This window comes from Prionailurus viverrinus, chromosome B2, assembly GCF_022837055.1.
Source record: "Prionailurus viverrinus isolate Anna chromosome B2, UM_Priviv_1.0, whole genome shotgun sequence".
NCBI lineage: Eukaryota > Metazoa > Chordata > Mammalia > Carnivora > Felidae > Prionailurus > Prionailurus viverrinus.
The window spans coordinates 137,128,262-137,147,036 of NC_062565.1; the positions used below are offsets into that span (position 1 = coordinate 137,128,262).

Consider the following 18,775-nt stretch of genomic DNA (forward strand, 5'->3'; position numbering starts at 1 on the left):
TCAAGAGAGGTGTTTTTTTTTCCTATAAGAAAGCACAGGATATTTTAAAACAGTGTTAGTCTAAGCCGACATTTTAATTTTTTAGTGAGCTTTTTAGAATGATCAACTTTAAGATGATTCATAATAACACTTCAATATCAATCTATAGAAACTATTCTTAGCCATCCACTGATAAACTTGGGTGCTTATGTCCTGAGTTTGAATGCTGACTCCAGCTCTAACATCTTGGCATCCTATGGTTTCCTCCTCTGTATGATGGGTTTGTGGTAGTACTTACCTCACTGGGTTGTTGTAAAAGTGCTTAGAACAGTATGTGACTTCTCGTATGTGTCCAGAGACATTTGCTACTCTTTTTTTCTTCCCCACTTGAGAAAGCACATATTGGAATGCAAATAAATGCCAATCATGGTCTTTTAAAGATAGTTAACCTAATTTGTATTTTATAGGAATTTTACAGTCTACATTTATATTTTCCAATGAAAAGAAAGTAATCTATAACCTTCAGTTTAGAACCCACCAGCTGTCCTATTTTGAGAACTGTTGCTGTAAGTGGTTTTCTTCTCTGTATTGATGGGTACATTGGATTTTAACAGGTAGCTGAATGGTATTTGGAAAGCATAGTTCATCCATTCTGGCAAATAAAATAATTGAAGGATTTCATGAACTTAGACGAAGATATTTTGCTTTTAAAATGTTTAAATTGTTCAAAACATCTTACTGAAGAACTTACCTTTCTCCAGAAACCCTGATAAAAATAATTAAAAGCTAATAAAGCCCCGATGTTGCACTAGTATGCGCGATTGTTCTTTTTGTAAGTGGATCTTGTTGAAATTTGTGTCTCTTAAACCAAAATTAAATACTGGACATATTAGCTGAGCTGTTCTGCTCTACATATTCTGGAGAAATTAATTTCAGACTGATTTGCATATTCAAATTATATTATGGGCTAACTCACATGTATAGAGGAGACTGAAGACAGTTAAGATCCTTTATTTCAAAATGTTTTAAAGTGTTGATTGTGAGAATTTTGATTTTCTTTCTATCCTAAGACAGATTAGAGCTGCATCCCCTGCCCTACAGATGGCAACCTGCTCTTGGAGGTTCTAGAAAGCCCAGTAGCAAGATAGGCTCCTTCATCGTCTCCTCTACCATTCTCACTTCCAGAAAACCTAACCTTCCTAAGACCTTGAAGAGTAGAAACATCTAACATATTTTTAAAAATCCTTTACAATAAATACTATGTGAAGCACAGCCGGCTTTATAAGCTATTACCATGTTAACATTATTTCTTTAACTTCAATATACTTCTTAGCCCATTTTCTATTTCAGGATGTTTATCTCCGTGTAAACAAAATGAAACACCGCACAAACTCTTAAATGGCTGCGGGAAATGCCAGACAGTTTATGGAAAGATCAAATGACAGAAGGAATGGCCTAAGAGTTGGCGAGAAGCTGAGTCCCTGCAGGTTACTGAAGTCAGGAACCTAATTAATCAATGACAAGAATGCAGTGGGTTGTTGAGTCAATGGCTGAATGGGAAAGTTATAAAAATGCTCGCAGAAGACATGTCCTCACTCCTGCGCTGAGCTGTAACTAATTTTGGATTAACAAAATTTGTGTGCTGAATGAATGCTTTCTTTTTTTTTTTTTTTTCCCCAACTCGACATGCCCGTCTAGACCTCAAACTTTATTAGTAGTGAAGAGAAAAATCAGCTGGATTACTGAAAAAAAAAATTCAGGCAGATTAACAGATTACTTACCCTTTGTTAAACGTCTCTCTTGCCTGAAATGCTAAGAAAGTGAGGGTCAGGTCTTGTGTGGAGAAAGGAAGACCGCCCCCTCCTCTGTTCTGTACAGGAGAGTTTCCACTCCTAGTCAAATGGTGGTGCTAGTTCTTTATTTTTGACTTGCTGCGTTTCCTAATTTCATGGTCATAACAGCCTCCTGTCTACTGCTTCAGAACGGATTTCACCAAAACTGAAAATGCAGTCTCCATGCTCAGAAGCTTCTTAACGGGCTTGAAAGGTTAGTGTTCCTTTCTCTTGCCCATTCTGTAGCATAAGAAGACAGTCTTTGAGTGACATTCTTCTCCTCGAGTAGGTACTCCCATTTCTTTTCCTCAATGTAAGTTTTTTCTTCTTGCTATATGTGCTACTATTTACAAGCGTGATGTAACTTTAGAGCTTCCCTCTCATGTTAAAAGATGTTCATTTTTTTCTTCTTAATGCTCCGGGGATATTTGCTCAGTTGCTGGCAAGCATGACTACGGCATTAAAATGTTGAATCTAAACTTGGTACAAAGTGGAAACTCACTTTTGGAATAATATTCAGCTGAGTCAGAGGGCAACACAGCCACCCTTTTCTCAGGCTGTCTGCCTGCCTCAGATAACGTACACTTACTGGATCCAGTCCTAGCTCTGAGTACTGTATTGTAGAAAAGGGCTGGACTTTTAGAAGTTCCTAATCGGGCTGATCACAGGCTAGCACGAGCACGCTACCTGTTTTCTTAAACTCTGGTGGCGTAATTTACGTTGAGCTTGAAGTCAGCAATCCGAATAAGCCATTATTGGTTTCCCGTCGCAGCCAAGGTTTCTGAAAAGCTACGCAATCTAGCAACACAAAAGCGAGACAGCCCGCCTTTAAAGTGCCCTGCGATTTTAGGCAAGTTCATTTGAGTCTTGCTGCCCCAGTCTGCTCTCATGTGAAAAAACTAGTGGTCATTTTTGTTTTCGGCGGGATGGTGTGTGCCTCAGTTCCTCCCCCACATATGGCAGCGTGCTACTTGAGTAATGATGTGGCAGTCACAAAAGACAGGGCAGAATACTTTCATTTTGGTTAGAGGAATGCCACACGTTTCAGGAAATGTGCGTTAAGTTGTAAGTTTCAGGCTTTGTCAAGAGGGTAGCTGGTTTCAGACATGCTCACTGAAGCCAACGTGATTTTTTTTCTTTTTTTTAAATAAGGGTTGGGCTTTATCAGGACTTGGGATCATCGTACTGATTCCTGTTCAAATTTCTGTTGGCTTTATGGGCCAGATCTAACAGGCTTGCAGAGCAACTCCTAACACGATGTTGCTGGGAAAGTCCTCTGGTTTTGAATGTGGCATATATTAATGTTATGTATGGTGTAGCTTAATGTTGAGCATGAACTTATGAATATGAGGTAGAAGTCTTTGAATTTTATCTTAAAAAGCTCAGAGCGCCAAAAGAAATGAAATTGGATGGGAACTTCTGAGACCAAGGGTTCAGAGCCCATTTCTACTCCATACAACTCCTTTGTGTTTCTCAAAAGCAAATATTTGCTCCCATTTTGTTACGATCCTACGGAGACCTCGGCACGCATGGTTATAAGACTTCAGAGGTTAGATGCAATGCTGCAGAGCTTGTTAAGTTTTCAAGGAAGCTCGGAATAAGTATAAGGTAGGTATCAGAGACACAACCTGTCTTTAAAAAGTGCAAAATTTCGATTATAAATATAAGGGTCACATTTACCAGCAGGATATTTTTCTTAGGCCCTTGCAAATATTTGTTTTGTCTTATTGCTGATGACACTCGAGGAAAGGGATAAAGCTCATGTGTCTTAAACTTGCTGCAAGGACAGTAAAAAAAAAAAATTATCTTCCATGTAGATTAACTCTGACTTTTCATTCAGTTGTGGATTTAGAGCTAGCTACCGCCACCTCCCCGCCAACACTCTCCTTAGCCCCCTGTAAACATAAATATTCACACTGGGTGTCTGCTACACAGTTATCTGTGGGTTCTTTGAGTATCTGTCCATGTTCGTTCAGCCCAGTTGGTCAGAGCAGCCGCTTGGGCTGAGGGCCCGGTGGTTGGGCTTCAGTTTGCTTTGAACAGTGGATAGTTGTGCTCCATGGTAGCAGTTTGGCTACAAAGAAAAATAGGCAAGAATGGGAGGAACCAGCTCAGAGTAGACCATCCACATTGTGAAACAGTCCTAGCATATGTTTCATCGATGTTGGTTGAGACGCGGTCCTGCCCACCTGTCTTTATCAAGGCTGTGTCTCCCTTGTTAATCCCCTGTGAAGCTCCCTACAGTGCTATGTTTTAAGGCAGGTACTTTACAGGTGGCTTCTGGTGATGGTGGGGGGTTTGCCTTTTGGGCGACATCCCAGTAGACTCCCTCTGAATCATTCCCACTGACCACAATTGCAAAACCTTGCACATCAGTGAGTTTTATGGCTCTAAGGAGCATAACATTTTTTTTTCTCTGAAAGCATGTGACTTTTTTAGAGGATGAAGAGGCTTACATTGTCTATTCACCCATGAAAACATTCGCCAGAAAGCTTATACTTCTGCTTAGGTCTTCCATAGCAGTAACTCTTTGGTGAGGGTTCGGACATTAGGTAGTTCAATTCACCAATCCACAAGAGATGGCTGAGTCCAAGCCATACGGGGCCCCACCCCCCCACCCCAATCTGTGTGGTTCACCTCTGGTCTCAAATGCCTCACTTGCAAAGTAGGGATAATGAAAGTAGCTACGGATGTAATTGTATGGAATAAGTGAGATTGAACCACTCATGAAATGACTTGTCGTCTTCAGGTGTTAGAAACTCACACAGGACAGAGTCATTTTTATTGCAAGCATGTACAGTGCCTGATAATAAGTGTTGGTAGAATAAATGACCAAACTCATGGTCAACACCATCGCTGTTAGGAATGTGTATTCATCTGATTGTAGCCGGGAACTTGATCTGAAAAAAGAGGGCAATCAATCCAGTCAGCTAAGCGTGGCACCTGTAGAAATGCCACCGCTTTTGTAATGAGCACGAAGTGTTGGAAGAAACACAGACGCCTCTAACATCCCTCCCTCCCTCCCTTCCTCCCTCCCTTATTCCTTTCCTTTGTGCCTGTGGGGACAGCTACTTTCCTTTGTGATGAGAAGAGTAGCAAAGAAAATGGGCAAGTTCTTGCTGAGACAAGTATGTCAAAAACTTGTTGCAAATGCTTCACATCCGTTTTGATGTCAAAAGAAGCATTTTCCTTGTTTGTTGGACAAGGCCTGAGTCTGTTCACACGTAGAGTTGTATGCTAACTTCTAATTCAGTGTAACACCCAAGACCTGAGTTAGTCTCTCACTCAACAGCTCTGTAACAAATACTTAGTGCCCATGAGACGGTAGTAATAGCAATTATATTAGCATCTGAGGTTTAGGGAGCTCTTCGCGTAATACTTTTTATAGGTATTATTGCATTTAATCCTTATAACAACTCCAGATGGTAAACAGTATTATGATTCCAATTTTACAAGTGAGCAAAGTAAGGCTTTGCAAAGTTGGGTACTGTGTCCAACGTTAGAAAGCTTTATAAATGACAGCCCTAAGACTTGAAGATAAGCCTATCCTTTTGCAAAGTTCATGCTCTCAGCCATGACTTGATGCAATTTTCTGAAGGTTTAGATCAGTGTGGTCCTTGCCTTGGTGAAGCAAGGTGAACATCTGGGGCTGGCAAGAGATAATGGCAGATTTCTCTATGCTGCAGTGTCTTCATCTGTAAAGGGAGAAAAATAAATAATAATTCTGACCTATAGAAGCTTTATGGCTATTGGTAAGGATTAAATTTTATATATATATATATATATATATATATATATATATATATAATACATATAAGAGCTTTGTAAAATATTCAGTTTTATAAAAGATAAGTTTTTCTATGGAACGCATACTTTATTACTTAGTTACCTGTAAAATCTTGTCACTAAGTGTATGAGAGTAGCCTTGGTGTGGTGCTGTGAAAAGCCACGAGAGGTGGGTCAACTTCTGTCCCTAAAGAACCGAGCGTGTGCACAGTGGTGAAAGTGTGGCTGGCCAAGTGTGTGAGTGTGGCAGGCAGGATGGGTGGGGTTTTGGAGGGAGAGAGGCAGACAGAGCCAGCATGTTACTTCTCTCAGTAATTCTCTTCCTGGGACCTCCCTGGAGCCTTCGAGATTCTCTCCGACTTCTTCGAGAAGACAAGTGGCTAGAAGCTGTCCTAACCTTTCTGTTGTAAAAACCATGGTGATTTGTATTGGTTATACACCCGGAGCTCCATTTCCCTAACCCCAGCCTTCAGGAGCTTAATCTGACTTTACTGTCCTGTTTGTAGCTGTCACTAACCCTCAGTTCTTTGGGATTTCTTGCTAAGAATGGATACAAATGAGGCACAACCCCTTTTTTGCTGCCTGGAAGATGATAGGCCCTTTATGGGCACTGCCAGTCACAAGGGGGAAGAGGTAGGCCACAACAAAATGACAATCCTGGGGAAGACGAACAGTGTGGGTTCCTGCCCTTTGCTGGCATAGTATGTTGCCATTGGGCTTTTGGCATTTCTTTTTCCTCTGTTCTCACCAAACTCTTCTCTTATCACATGGCCAGCAGCTAGCTGAGCTCTCTAAATGAACCTCTTCCCCTAGGTTGGTTCAGAGGAAGCCCTTGAAACCCTTTTACAAATAGGCGGTCAGCAGTTCTGAGACCCTTCTTCCCTCTGTGGTTCCTAGAAATGATCGCATCGGGCTATTTCCTTAAAGAATTTTGATAAAGATGCCAAGAAATCCAAAGAAAATTTGTTTATCTCACAGAAAACATTTGTCTTTTGTTTCCTCGTTTTTATTTGCTACAGCCAATCATTTGTCAAGATTCATTTTCATAAAACGATTTACAGAAAGGTATTTGATAAAGATGATCACAATATATATAATAATCCACTTAAATATATTTTTCTTTAAAACCATGTGACAGGGGCGCCTGGGTGGCTCGGTCAGTTGAGGGTCTGACTCTTGGTTTTGGCTCAGGTCATGATCCCAGGGTTGCGGGACGAGCCCTGTGATGGGCTCCATGCTGAGCTTAGAGCCTGCTTGGGATTCTCTCTCTTTCCCTCTGCCCCTTTCCCCTACTTGTGCTCTTTCTGTCTCTCTCAAACAAAACAAAACAAAACAAAACAAAACAAAACAAAACAAAACAAAAGCAACTATGTGAAAAGTGCAGATATCCATTTTTTATATGGATTTTTGAAAATCCTACTTGCTTCGAGTTTATAAAAGATATTTAGAGATTAGGGGTATTCAGAATCCGGTATAGTTTAACTTGACACACACTGTTAAATTCTCTACCTGATTTTACTTAAGGAAGAAGTAATATTTTAAGGGCCCTGTTGTAGTTTATTAAGGTCTGTCCCAGAGTCTCTGCTCCTACACAAACCAAAAGAAACTCAAGTGCAAAGATGGGTTTGTTTGTTTGTTTCAAATTTTTATTTAAATTCTTGTTAGTTAACATACAGTGTAATGTTGTTTTTAGCAGTATAATTCAGTGATTCATCACTTACATATAAGTCCCAGTGCTCATCAAAACAAGTGCCATTCTTAATGCCCATCACCCATTTAGCCCATTCCCCCACCGACCTCCCCTTCAACTCAGTTTTTACTTGAAAGTTTATTTATTTATTTTAGAGAGGCAGCATGCATGAATCGTAGAGGGGAAGAGAGAGAGGGAGGGAGAGAGAGAGAATCTCAGGCAGGCTTCACACTTTGAGTGCGGAGCCTGATGCGGGGCTGGAACCCATGAACCGTGTGATCATAACTTGAGCTGAAGTCAGACGCTTAACTGACTGAGCCACCCAGGCACCCCAACCCTCCATTTGTTCTCTACAATTAAGAGTCTTTTATGGTTTGCTTCCCTTTCTCTCTCTCTCTCTCTCTCTCTCTCTCTCTCTCTCTCTCTCTTTCTTCCCCCTATGTTCATCTGTTTTGTTTCCTCAATTCCATATGTGAGTGAAATCATATGGTATTTGTCTTTCTTTGACCGACTCATTTCACTTAGCATAATACATTCTAGTTCCATCCACAACATTGCAAAAGATAATATTTCATTCTTTTTGATGGCTGAGTGATATTCTATTATATGTATATATTACAACAAAGATGGGTTTTTTTTTCAGGCTTGCACTCCTGTCCCTTGGAACGCATCGGGATACACCAGGGGCTTGGGACGTAATTGCTGTGTTCAGTAGGGCCTGACATGTGCTTTGACATTGACTGTCAGTTACGGTCAGTAAGGCACATAATATGATATACGACTATTACCTAATAAGTGTAGTGGGTGCTACCCAGTGTAATGTTACAGAAGTAACGCAGTGCAGTAGAATGTGATGGGTGCTTTAAGAGTGATAAGCACCAAGGTGTGTGAAAGCACAGAGACGGGAGATTATTTCTGGTTGAGGGGGGTGGAGGACGGGCTGGGGAGAGAAGTGAGATGGACAGGAGGTGCTTAAGGATGGCTTCATGCAGGAAGTTTCATATAGACATGTGTCCATGAGCTTTCAGGATGTGTAATGTTTGTGCAGGAAGATGTAAGGAAAGGGAAGAACATACGCAAAGGCACGGGGAGAAAGGGGTTGGGGAATCATCCACCAACCTGCGAAACAGAAGTGAGATTCGTGCTGGGAGGCTGTGTGAGATAATTTAGGACCACACCTTTGGACTCGATTGTGTAGACATTAAAGATTGTCGGGTAGGGCTGGGATGAGATAAAAACGTAATCTTAGGGAAATATTATGCAGATTGACATTTTCAGATGAAGAGTGAATACATCAATTTGGAGGTGATTGGAATAGTTCAAGAGAGGTGTAATAAAGCTTAAAAAATCTTTCAGGATGTGCTTTTTGAAATCATGCTTGTTTTGGGGTGTAAAGAAGATTTTGTTCCAAAAGTGACCAGCAGAGAAAGAAGGGTAGAGGTCAAAATATATTACTATGCCACCAATGTGCTGAGTTACCTTAGTTAACAACTTGCATGCTCAGTGCTCTATTTTCCCAACTGTACAATGGGCATGGTAATTATAAACTCCTATCAAAGATCCCATCAGTGATACAATGCAGGTTAAGTGATGGAACTTTGAAAAATTACACACCTCATATATGTGTAAAATGCTGTTAACTTGGAATACTGTTAGAGCAAAATTATTTTATTTGGACAAGACATAGATTCAGAAGAAAATAGTTCATATTTCTATAAGATTAGATTATGATTATTATAATTTGTTTCTAGTTATTCAATAGGTACTTTATATTGGGTACTGAACAAATCTTTAGAAAAATTTTATTGTGGTGAGAACAGTCAATGTGGGATCTATTCTCTTAACAAATTTTAAGTGTACAATACATTATTGTTGGCTATAGGTCCAATGTTGTACAGCGGCTTTCTAGAACTTATTCATCTTACTTAACTGAAGCTTTATGTCTGTTGATTAATAATTCCTATTTCCTCCTCCTCTAACCTTTGGTAACCACCATGCCAATCTTTGATTTTAGGAATTTGACGGTTTTAGATACTTTATATAAGTGGAATAATGCAATACTTGCTTTTCTGTGTCTGGCTTGTTTTACTTAGCATGCTGTCCTTAAGGTCTATTGCTGTTGCATATTGTGGAATGCCCTTCTTTTTTAAGGCTAAATAGTATTCTGTTGTGTGTATATATCACATTTTCTTGATCAGCTCATCTGTTGATGGATAGTTAGGTTGTTTTTGTATCAAACAGACTATTTTGAACAGGGCTGCAAGGAACAGGGGAGTGATTATAGCTCTTCAGTTTCCTGATTTCAATTCTTTTGGATATATACCCAGAAGTGGAGTCGCTGGATTGTATGGTGGCTCTATTTTTAATTTTTTGAAGATAGTGCATCATGGCTGCAGCATTTTTCATTTTCACACAGTGTGCAGGGGTTCCAATTTCTTCACGTCCTTACCCATACTTGTCTTTTGTTTTTTTTTGGTGATAGTCATCTTGACAGGTATGAGATGATATCTTGGTGTGGTTTTGATTTGCATCTCCCTGATCATTAGTGATGATGAGCACTTTTTAATACACCAGATGACCATTTGTATGTCTTCTTTGGAGAAATGTCTAGTCGAGTCTTTAGCTTATTTTTAATCAGATTATTAGTTTTTCTATTATTGAGTTGCATAGCTCCTTATGTATTTTGGAAATAACCCCATATTACATATATAGTTTGCAAATATTTTCTCCCATTATGTAGTTGTCTTTTCCCTCTGTTGATTGTTTTTGCTGCACAGATGCTTTTTAGTTTGGTATAGTCCTGCTTGTGTTTTTAAAATTTTAATTTTGTTGTTGTTGTTATCTGTGCTTTTGGTCATATACATGAAATCATTGCCAAGTCCAATGTCATGAAGTTTGTCCTCTTTTCTTCTAGGAGTTTTACGGTTCCAGGTCTTACCTTTAAGTCTAATTCATTTGGAGTTGATTTTTGTGTGCAGTGTAAGGGACATCAAATTGTAGTTTTTTACATGTGGATATCTCGTTTTTCCAACAGCACTTGTTGAAGAGATTATCCTTTTCCTGTTGTGTATTCTTGGCACCCTTGTTGAAGATCAATGGACTGTATACATGTGGACTCATGTTGGGCTCTCTACTCTGTTCCATTGGTCTATATGTCTGCCTTGGCCAATACCTTACTGTTTTGATTATTGTAGCTTCATAATATATTTTGAAATCAGGAAGTGTGATGCCACCAGCTTTGCTTGAATAAATCTTACAATTTTGAGGCGCCCTTTTCTCACCAGTTGAATGAGGCATTGGATGTGAAGAGCTGTATGGTTCCTGTGGTCATACCTATGATTCTATAATTCTTGCTTTCAGCAACCTCCATTTAGAACAGTGGGTTGAGATTCCATCATAAGTACCATCAAAAACACAGGCATCTATACTGAGAATAAAAGAAAGATATGTCATCATTCCATTGATTTAGGACTCTAGTTGGAAAAGAAGATAGTGATTTCTCTTGCAACTGACCAAAATGCTCTATGCTAATGAGAATGGGGGAGCTGAATCCAGTGATTTGAGGGTAGAGGGAAGCAGGCAGATTGTGTTTTCTATTTGCCTCCTTTTCCTTTTCTTCTAGGGATAATAAAAGGCAAGGATGCCAATTAAAAGAAAAGGCAAAGACTTACTGGGGTATGGGGCAGGGTGGTGGGGAGAAAGGCCGAACATACTAAATAAGTTAATTTGAATTGCAATAAATCTCAAGTGATGATATTACCCTCCTGAGAATATTCCATGGTGGGCAATGCCCGGGCTTTGAATTTCAAGCACAGAAGTTCAGGGAGAGGATGACATCATAATATTCAGCATGAGGAATATTGTTCATATTGGTTTGTTGGTCTATACCTCCATGTCATTTAGGCTTCATAAATCAAGCAAAGAGGCACTTCAAATCTACTTTGTGAAGGCAAACGCTCCTAGAAAAATGTTTTCTAGGAAAGGAAAAAGTAGAAAGCAAAAGGTCTCCTGCTTGTGGCATTCACGTTGCCTAAATAATATTAATGTTGAATATTAATCATTTGGGCCAGTTTGCAAATTCTTCACATGCGGACTAGGCAGGGCCCTTGCTTTACTCTCTCCTCACCATCTGGATTCTATCCATTTTACTCCTCCCTCAGCACTTGGAATAGAAACGAGATTTAAATGTGCCAATTTTCTACTTGTTAGCAGCCATGGTAATATGTTCAGTGGGAGAGGGATTTATACTGTTAAATAGAAGGAGGGTTTTGGATAGCTTAAGGCTTTAATTTGTTGATGGGATTCCTAGAATCCACCACCATCCATACTTGAGAATTGAGTACATTAGACAAGTTTGTAGAATCACAAAAGTGTAGCTAATGAGGGCTGCACTTGATTTTCTTATCCAGCTCTTTAGTTCTAAATTTATTGCCAATTTTATTTATCAGACTTATTCTCAGAGGAGTAGTATTTGCTGTGGCCACAAGGAAACATCTGTGAGCTTAAACCTTAGAGGCAGTTAGCCAGTTAGAACATTTGGCATATGAGGCTTTGATTGCAGAAGAAAAAAATTAATCAAGGCGATCCTTAAAAATATTGAGAAGGCAACTAAGAAAAATGTCTTATCACTGACACACTGAAGTATTGAGTTCATGTTAATTAAGAAATGTCAGAATACATAATGAATCAACGAGGAGTGTCATATTATGGCAAGTTTGGAGGTTGATGTCAATCTCTACTGCCAGGATTTATGGTAGATTATATAATGGAATCCTGCGTTCTAAGAGATCAAAGGAAAATGCTGGCTCTTTCTCCCTCCATTCTCTTAGGTCAAGCCTACCCAGCAAGAAGCCAAGTGGAGAGTTGAGCAATTATCTGGAGTGGGCAGTAGAGACAGCCAAAACCAGATAACGCACAACCAGAAAGTCACCATGGAGGGAAAATGTGGACTGAAAATAGAAGGGATGGGGGTAGAACGTCAAACAGTTTGGTCAGTGTCCACTGTTCAGATTCACTGGATAACAGCCAATTCCTTGCTTCATATAATTATTTAGAACGAGTCTAAAAGACTGGGTTAAAAAAAAATGAGTTCATTACCAAGGTTGTTGCATGTTTGTGCAAATTTTCTCTGTATCTGTATTTACTATCTGTGACATGTCTAGTTCTGAGTATTTCCAGGGATTGCATCTTACTATTTTTAGATTACTGGGTTGAGGTGGCTGAAGAAGCCTGTATTATCTGTAGGTTCACAAGCAGAAAAATTTTCTTTTATAGATTAATTGACTATTATATTTAATTAGCTCCCACCCCAAGCATATGCTTATGAATTTCCCATTGAAAAATCTGGTATTCTCCTATTTTATCATTCCCTCATGTGACAATTTCTGTATCTCCTTGATTTTAGTAGAACAAATTAATGAAGCATACAAGCGCCCTGTAACAGGATTTGCATTATTTTTGGTTTAAAAAAAAACTACCAAAGTCTTAGATTAATGTATTTTTTTCCTCTTATTTGATGTGGAAATCATAAACTACTTACTCTGAGCAGATGTTTTCTAGACCAAAAATATACTTATCAGTCCATTGGCCCCTATAAATCTGTCATTATACACCTGTTAATCTTGAAGACTCCTTAACTCAATGTTAAACTTTCCATTTTTTGTTTTTTAGTTGAGAAAATATTCATAAATTGGGTTCACTGATGCTTAGAATTAGGAAAAAGCACAGTCATGCTAGTATTTCAGATGGCAAAACAAAGTTAAGTCAAAAAACTATTTTTTTTCACTCTCTCATATCCTGTACATTTGAAACTGTTGTATAGCATTTTAGAAACAACAAAAAATAACCCAGGGCCTTTTATCAATAGCTAGGTCTGATGTTTGAAATCCACAGTGAAAATCGCCCAAGGAATATTTTTGAAGCACTCCAAGGGAATCTACTTGAATATCTTATAGTAAGATAAATATTTAGGAAGAATTTTACTCGCAAGTAAGGATTAAGAAAGCTGTTTTATAAGTAAAAGCGTAAAAGAATGTATTCAGTGGCATTGCTAAATTCCTCACTTGCTCTGCACAGTGACCGTTCTTCCCATTATATAGCAACGGCTGAATCTGTGGTAAACCCATACCACATAGCCACAGCAGGTGCGCCTCTGCTGCTGAACACATACTTGAGATACTGTGGGTCAAGACTTTTTTCTCTAATGGCAAAACCCATCTACAGAAGTGGAAGTGATCTTACGGACCTGAGTTGGTATAGCCAATAGTGGTATATGCATTCTCCATAAATGCTTGCTAATGGCGTCAATGGTGAAGAGCTTATGCCCTGCTCAGCTTTTTAAAAGAATATGATCAAGGTGCCTGGGTGGCTCAGTCGGCTAAGTGTCCCCACTCTTGAATTTGGATCAGGTCATGATCTCATGGTTTGAGGGATCGAGCCCTACATCGGGCTCTGTGCTGACAGTGTGGAGCCTGCTTGGGATTCTCTCTCTCTCTCTCTCTCTCTCTCTCTCTCTCTCTCTCCCCCTCCCCCTCCTCCAGCTCCCACCGGCACGTGTGTGCTCTCTCTCAACATAAACATTAAAAACAAAGATTATGATCAAGGAATTTGAACTGGACAAGTGAAACATCAATTCTTTAGTGTCTATTGATGAGTGAGACCACTCTGATCTTTAACTACCTTGTTTCACTTTGGTGAGAAATCAAACCAGCTGTAACTAAGGAAATCTTCAGAAACCACCCATAGCCTCCTTTCACTCCCAGTTAAAAACAAAATGGAGAAGAAAACCAGAAAGACTCAGGCACAAAAACTTCTGCATATTGTCCAGGACTGTAATACCTAATCTTAGCACAGCTCTTTTCGAGAAAGGATGTAGATATGAATCTGAATTTTGAATCACCACTGAGGTATGTGTGAATATATTAGTTTCCTCTTTCTCTCTCCTGACTTCTTCCATGAATACATAAGATCTAATTTGGCTGTTCGGTTTGGAAAATGATTTTTCTTTAATTTCTGTGATTGTAAAGAATGTATTGCCAGGGGCTTAGTAATACACTGGGGTCTATGAACACTCCATGTGTGTTTCTTGAGTTGAAGTGAAGGATACAGTCTATAAGCTACCACCATTTAAAAAAATCCCCTGCCTACAGTGTGTGGGTGAAGTTTCCTTACCTGTCATCAGGAAGGTTAACAAATTTATCTACAGTATTCGATAGTCCATTCACCATACAGAAGACCCAAACTGGAAAAAAAACCCCTCTTTTATTTAATTCTTTTTCCCTCAGAGCTCTGCCATAGCTGCCAGTAAGTGAAAACATTTCCTGATTTGAATTGCACAACCTCCTTCTCTTGCCAGTTGTACGGTGCTAATAAGAAGCAAAATGTGTGTCTAACTTAATCCTAAAATAGAACATCTTCAGAATATAGACTTCGTATCTTCAGTTACCCACCCCAAAATAGAGACACGACTCTTATATTCTCAGTCATTGAGATATTTCTACTGAATTTAATTATTCAAAATGACAAGTGGCAGTTTCATAAGGAAAAAAAAGCCTATTCGGAGGAGAGGTGACCGTTTCACTTGTATTTGTGATCGCCAAGTAATCACATCGGTTTTTATTTAAACGTAAAAGAGAGAATAACTTACTGACTTTCAAGTCCATTTCTCATTTCCTCCACAGAACATTTCTAAGCTCGTGAGCAAACCTCTTAAAAAGACGTGCATATATTACAATGAGAGAATAAGTTGTCAGCGTTGCCTGGAAGTCAACTAGAGGGGCTGTGTATTAATTTAGCAATTTGCAAACCCGGTACCGGGCATGTGACATAAAAGATCAAAAGCCTCTCTTATTTGTAAATACCATGCCATCCTTCAAAATGGCCTAAAAGCACAGGAAGTCTGAGTCAGGGAGTAGTACCATAAGGTTTATTTTTATGGAACCTGCCTGAATTGCAAGGGAGGGCTGGGAGTGGGACACAGGTCTGTCTGCCAATCAGCTGGAGATGCCAATGGCCTACACCTGATTTCACTAAGGACCGAACAGGCCCGTATTGTTCGGGGGCGTGGGGAGGGGGTACCTTCCTCATTGTAGAACTGGCCGGTTTTAATGAATTATTTCAGGAAACTTTTGTTTGGACCTTGTCTATCCTGCTGTACAGGAAATGAAGGTTTCTAGGCAAAGACTTTACTTAGTGACTAACCAAAATGTTTAATAACATCACCAATTCCGGGCTTTACCACTGTCCTCAAAAGTGCAGTGGGACTGGTCGGGCCGGTCTTCCAAGGGTGGGGACGCACGACTGTTTCTGGGCACGCGGAGCTGTCAGCCTCATCTGCAAAGGCACGGCTGACTGCAGGCTGTTAGAAGCACCGCAAAACCTCCTCTGGCTTAGGAATTTTGACTACTGAGAGTTTTATTCCTGATAGTCGGAGTCTGAGCGGCTGTGAACAAACTCTCATGTGAATCGCAGAACCGCCGGCAAGGTGAACTGCCGTAGTTTGTAGGTCCGGCTTCCAAGGAGACAGTGCCTGTAGCTATTTGCCAGCTCAGTGCAGACAGTTAGTTTGGAGAGCAAGGAGGGAGACAGTGAAGAAAGAGGAAGGAAGGGAAGGTTTTTAACAAATAAAAGTCCTCTACCCCACTGGGGCTGAAGACAGTAGAAGCAGTGCAAATCACTGGGAGTTTGGGTCCCCACAGCTTTCAAAATTCTGCTTCCTTTCTTAATTTTGCGTACTTGTACACACTTGTCAGTCTCTGGGTGGTCTGCAGTTTCTCTTCCCACATCAAGGTTCTGCATTCAAAATAGATTTTTCTGGAGTGGCCTGGGGTTGTGCCGTTGCTGGGACTTTGATAAAGGTCTGGAACGAAACCGTTGGGATTCCCGGCGCCATTGAACCTGGGGCTCGTTGTGCGTCTCTCTGAATAATTATGTCACTTAGGCAATAACACCAGAGTCATAGCCCCCCATTTTTATTGCCTTTCCGTTTATTAACGGCACATAACATCAGTGTTTCTCCCACTCTGAAAGATAATTGGCTCTCTTAATATTAAGTGTTGTCTTAGGTAGAAAGAATCTGAGGGCTGAAGAATAAAATACATAAAATATATGTTAGTAGGTTAGTGTGGTACTCACATGTGGGCATTGATATGTGCGTGCATTCTTTCTTCCTTTCTTTCTCCTTCCTTCCTTTCTCCCCTCTCTTTCTTTCTTTTCTTTTCTCTTCTTTTCTCTCTCTCTCTCTCTCTCTCTCAAACTACAAAAATCAATTCTGTAAAGTCCTATTTCTCTTATGATCTACTTTGCTCATTTCTGGAGTCTGTCAGTTCAGTCAAATAACTAATGTAAGGTCAGTAATACTACCTGTATATTTACTGATCATATTTTTCTGCTATACATCGTGCTTTGTGCCTTACAGAGAACAGCTTATTTAGTCATTACGACATCTCTAGGAGTAGATATTGTTATACCCACTTTCTAGGGAAGCAAACGCAGGCTTAGGGAAATCAAATAATTTACTCAAGTTCATCCATCTGATAAATGGTATAATAAGGTTTGAACTTAGAACAGTAAATTCAAGATCTTGGCCACTATAAATGTGGGTTTTTTCAGGTTATATTTGCAAGCAAAGGGCTTAGCTGCTGAAGGACACGCAGAAGCAGTATAAAGAGGAAAAGTCTCTGGCCTTGAGCTCCTCTAGAATGAAGAGCTCAAATTTCCACTGTGAAATGGTATTTGTGTTCCACTGCATGGGACAAATTCTTATGATTTTCTTTTTACTTGTTGGAATTCATCCACTCAAGTCAAAAACTCTGAGTCTAAGCCTTTAGAAGGTATGGGCAGTGACTTTCCTTTTTCATTATCATAAGAGTACATTTTCTGGCCTATAAATGACATTTAATAGAGTTGACTGATTCTATCTGGATGAATTTTACTTAGCAAAAAGACAACAGGCAGGGCTTAGCTGACGGATGTCTTGATTTATCAAGTTCAATTCCCATTCTGACTTCTCTCCCACTAATGAAAATGTGTCACCAGATTCGATCTCAAACTAGAGAGGCGGAGGGGTTCTTTGACCAGTAAACCATAGCCAGAACAGTCATATTTGCTTTGCTAATCAAATTTGACATAGATGAATGGTAAACATTATTTTGGACACGTATGATGTAGAGATGGCAAGAGATGGCTCAGATGCAGAAGGACTGGCGGAGGGAAGGATAATCCACAAAATTGGTAAATCACTCACGAATCATCAAGAACTGAATACAGTATAACAATATGTGTTCCTCTCTATTAATAAAGAAGCTACCATTATGCTCTCTTCACTCTCCATTTAGGTCAGATTACTTCTCTGCTATATTTCCATTCTTACTGGTACTTATTTGCTGTGATTTCTCCCAGTTTTGACTCTATCTTGTGGCTCTACTCTTGTCTCTAGGTAAATTGCAACCCAGTAAATATGTTCCGGTATGGTTTATTGTAATTCTCGCCTTTATGCCAGGTGTCAAGAGAAAAGACGTCTTTTATTAATTTATTTGTCTGGATGTGTGCTGATAGGAGCCCTAATACACACTTAGATTATGGTTGGTTGAGTCTAACAGATTCAGTTTTGTTCGTTCAACTGGCCTGTCTACATAACAGTGCCACACAGCTAATTGCAGTAGTTTTCTACTCATCTTCTTGACCGGACACATCGTAGTAAATAAGATGGACTAGAATTCTCTATCCAGTCTGAAGCTACATGTATACAACAACAATGCATTCTCATGAGAAGTGAAAATCTTAGATATCTGGAAGTTTGGGGTCCATGATGCCAAAGAGAGCCAGACACCAGGAGCTAGAATCAACTGGGGACATGCATGCACATATTCACGTCTACATTTTCTTCCCCCTGCAGCATGAGGCCATTGTTTTGGCACCAATGTAAACATGCCCTTCAAAGCGTTAAGTCGTATTTTGTTACTAGTTGAGTATTAGAAAGCTTTTCAGAATGGTTTTATGACTTTTACTCAACTCACACATGCAGAACACATTTTTTTCCACTTACTTTGCTAACAGGGGAGATTGGCCAGTGTGTTTTGAAGAAATCTGTTCATGTTTCTGTTGATCTTTCCTCAATCCTCCTGGAACAAGATGTAGTGTGGGGAATCCCTGTTGCGTCAACCGCAAAGCAAAAGACCTTCCAAGGGATGGGTGGGAAGGAAGGTGGGAGGAGAGAAGCATGGCTCATAGGGTTCATGTTTATCTTGTTGGCTTGTCGGATCCTCTCATGGAGGATTTTCTGGGACGAGAACAAAGCTCATTGGTCGTCCTTGCTGTGCCATGAGACTTCACCAGCTCCCTTCACTGCAGGCTTGTTTTTCTCTTCGCACATTAGTGCCTTTGCCTTGTGTTTCAGCTGAGACCCTTTCTACCCAGGAGGAGACCCAAGGGAGAAAATGGAGCAAGTGTTTTTAATTTTGAGACCTCAGCCCAAACTATCGAAATCTGC

General features: G+C 39.9%; 1 protein-coding gene across 3 annotated transcripts in view; it reads left to right on the forward strand.

Moving 5' to 3' along the window:
- The first annotated feature begins 1,934 nt into the window (after positions 1–1,934).
- The window catches only part of ESR1 (estrogen receptor 1), a 380,605-nt gene continuing 363,764 nt past the window's right edge, over positions 1,935–18,775 (forward strand). Inside the window, exon 1 of one of the 3 annotated variants that reach the window (XM_047860318.1) lies at positions 1,935–2,025. The gene's annotated coding sequence lies outside the window, so the exon portion shown is untranslated. Of the gene's footprint in view, positions 2,125–14,066; positions 14,193–18,775 lie in introns of those variants that run through there. The other 2 variants (XM_047860317.1, XM_047860320.1) reach the window with 2 other exon arrangements.